The following is a 3,983-nucleotide window of genomic DNA, read 5'->3' on the forward strand; positions in this document are numbered from 1 at the left end:
GAAGACCTCACTGAGACACTTGAGAAGCAACATGCTATTGTGAACTAGACAGCAGTATAAACAGTAGTGAGATCTCCATCCCGAATAAAGGACAGAATGCCAGAAAGGGGCACAGGCAGAAGACTGACCGTGGTGGCTGTAGAGAAAACCAACAGAAATAAGCTAAGTATCTAGTACCCCAGCAGCTGTTTTGGTTGGTTCTTTTGGTTCTTTGGTGTCAGTTGATTTGGGGAATTATTTAGACTAGTCACTGATGCTATGTCACTCATCTGATACCTTTTGTCCCTGAAGAATTATTGGTTCCTTCCTCCGAGTTTTATCCCTTGCTCTCTATATTTTGTTCCTTCAGCTTTTCTTCCTAGGAAACAATTTTAAGTCATTAATCATTTGTTGAACGTCTCTGAGATGTTTTGAAGTTTTATATACTATACTTCAAGTATAATGCTCCTTTGGGGCACCCAGGTGACTCAGTCCGTTAAGCATCTGACTTCAGCTGAGGTTATGATCTCGCGGTTCATGAGTTCAAGCCCTGCATCAGGCTCTGTGCTGACAGTTCAGAGCCTGGAACACGCTTCAGAGTCTGTGTCTCCCTCTCTCTCTGCCCCTCTCCTGCTTGTGCTCAATATATATATAAACATTAAAACATTTTTTTAAAGTATAAAGTCCCTTTAATAACATAACTATTGTTTTAGCTATTGCTATAGATCTATTGGAAAACCAACTTCCATTTATATGTTTCCCCTTTGCACACAGATCTTTTCTATGTCTCAGATAGTTGGGTGAATAGAATTTTCCTAAGTATTTAGATTTCTGGGAGTCTCCTGAAATAGGAAAATCAAGAGTGGGTGTCTAGACAGTATAGTTTTGCTTTGTGGGCATTTGTAATTTGAATTCTGTGGATCAGATTATAATAATGAGTTTTACTGTCACAATGGTGAATTTAGTCATTATTCTTAAATAAATTTAAAACTTTCTCAGAAAACTAAAATTAAAAAAAAAGTAAAAGCAAATACTCATGCTTGAATAAATTTCTTCAAGCTGATGAGTTCATTTAGAGCCATTTTATTTTTGTTAAATTGTCTCTATCTTATTCCTTTGGTTGATATTACTAGAACTGCTTTCTGGTATTTTCTCTTCTCTCTTCACCTTAAAATTCAAGATGAGTTCCTGAGTAAGCAGGGAAACAGCAGAAACATCTGATTAGCACTTTGTTATCTGTTCTTTGACAACAATGGTTGAACTGTTACTATATTTAGTGAGACTTCCAATTCAATCCAGATCAGTATTAAAATCTTTTACGCAATGTCCCTTCTATTCTAAAAGGAAGATACGAATGTTTTTCATCTTATAATTCTTCAACTTCCACAATCTTTGAATTAGGTCAGACAATTAAATAACATTGGAACAGAAACGTATATTTGTCACACAATAGTAAAGTTGACCCATCTGACCGTTTGAGTATTAAATGCCTTGAGGATGATTTCTACTGGATCTGTCACTCACTGAGTGTTAGGGGGGGAATATAGCATGTAACAGAATGAAGTCAGTTATTTTCTATAGTGTTAAGCAATTATGCTCTTATTGACAAAGATAAAATGCTTTAAAATTACCCTGCAAAGTAACAGATTATATCTAACCCATTGGATAGTAAAATGCTCTTTTACCAGATTTATGTCAATAAACACAGTATTTTTATTATTAATATGAAGATTTTTTTCAAAAAAGTTTTGAATTTATTTTAAAAATAATGTAAGAGCAGTTTCTCTTCTTCCTCCCAGACACATTCTTCACCACCTGTTAAAATCCAGGGGGACAACTGGATACCACTCACTGAGAGTTTGGAAAGCAAAATGTGCCAAGGTAAAGTTTAAGTCTGGGCAGACAGCCTAGAGAGGTAAATGCATAGAAACTAACACATGATATCTTCTAGCAGTTATGCAAATGACATGGTGTTCAAGACAGAAGAAAGATCCAAGCTGAAGGGTCAAAAGAAAGCCCAATAAGGCCTTCCTAGAGAAGGTGTAAAAGAGAACGTCTTCACTTAGCGGTATAGCCAAAATCCACCTGTGCAACTTTTGGTTAAGCAACTGAATATGTCTACATTTCAATTACTTTGACTGAAAAGAGGAAACATGACAGCTTGTAGTAGAATATTTCACAAGTGCTGTCTGACCCAGTTTTGCGATCATCGCTAGAAACTCTCAATATTCTGTGAGAAGTTTGCCAATCTCTTTCCTTATCAGACTCTAGCACTCCTGGGTTACAACACACACATCCAACTGACTGAGGCCCCAGATGACAAACATACCTCTTCCTTAGGCCTGAGGAATTATTCTAAATGACCTACAGAAAGTCCGTGAAACTTCTCCAACTCCACCTCGCTTGCCACATATAAACTTTGCCCTAGAGTTCCAGGTTGCTATTATTCTTTTCTCTAGGTGCACCCTTCTGTGTGGCCCTGCATGGCAGTATTCTCACAGACAAAACTGTAAGTAATAAAGAATTCTGCCTTTTCTCTAACTGGGGACCATTTGTTATGTCCCACCATCATCTGAACCTAACAGATATTAAAATACAGCACTAACTTTATAATTTATAAAGATTATGTGACATGATGCATGTAGTTTGCTTAGCATACTACCTAATACATACTTATTTTCCCCTCAGCACACACAATTTTTGTTGTGTTTTGTTTTTTACCCAGTGAGAAACTCTCCAGGCCACAAGATGGGAAACCTCCATGGTTCCATGGAGGAACAGAACCAGAAAAACAACAAAACCTTGGCTTTTAAATTCACTATTTAGAAAAATATTGATTAGATAGAACCAATACTTCACATTACTCTTCCTTCCCCACAAATCCCACTTTCCAATCAATAAAACTCTGACCTGGAGAGGAAAAATTAAGATGAAGAGAAAAAATGACAGGTTCTGGGTGAGTGCCCATGAATAGAATCCGATTCTATTCATAGAAATATGATTTGGTTCTGCACCCTCCCTGAGGTCAAATTTGGAAATGAAAATTATAACTCACTTTCTTCTGGAATCCTGAAAAGTGACTTCACAGAATTGCAGTTGCCCTTGAATTGGGAGTAAGAGGGTAGATGTGTTAGCATGGGGAATCTCAGGTAGCAGAACCAAGTTTCTAGAGCCTCAAAATAATCTGAGCAAGCAAATTTTACTGTGTTCTCTAGAAAGGTCCAGGAGTCTATAGGAGACTACAGGAACCATGGTCACATTCAGGATGTATGACGGTGGAATATGCATTAGACCAAATAGCTGGATATCAGATAGGAATGTAGACATTTTGGTGTAAGTCAGAGTAAGAAGAAGGATCATGATCAATAATATGAACTACACTGTATATCCTAAAAGATGCCATCATCCTATATTGGCCAAGGACTAGATATTTCCCTTCATTGACATAATGCTACATTAGCCATGTGTCAGAAAACTTTATGTTCATTCAGTATCTATATATGTATGTGTTCCCACAACTACCTTGAACTTGAGTAGGACCAGGTGACTAGTTTTAACCAATGGTGCATGAAAAGAGGTGCTATGCCACTTCTGGGCTATGACAGTGAAAGCCCTTGTCTAACCCCCAACATCCTTTTCTCTATTACAGCAATCATAGAGGTAACATGTTGAGATAGATGAGCCACAGATGAAGCTAGAATGGTCAGTCTCCTAAAGAATCATTTGGAAGAAAGCTGTCAGACCCATAGCAGAAATAAGCCTTTAAGTGATAAGCCAATGATGTTTCAGGGCTAATTTATCTTGCAACATGCAACTCTTTATTAATATAAGCCCCAGAATTTAGATGTCTCCCCTGAGATAAAGTAATTGGAAAAACCTTAAATTGGTTGAACATATTTTGAATTAATTCTGAAAAGTCCTTAATTGGTCAGTTTGTGCTTGCTACTTCTGGATAAACTTGAGATTTGGAAAAGACACTAAGTTTTGTTACAGAAAAAGTAAAA

This window comes from Panthera leo, chromosome C1 (assembly GCF_018350215.1).
Source record: "Panthera leo isolate Ple1 chromosome C1, P.leo_Ple1_pat1.1, whole genome shotgun sequence".
Lineage (NCBI taxonomy): Eukaryota > Metazoa > Chordata > Mammalia > Carnivora > Felidae > Panthera > Panthera leo.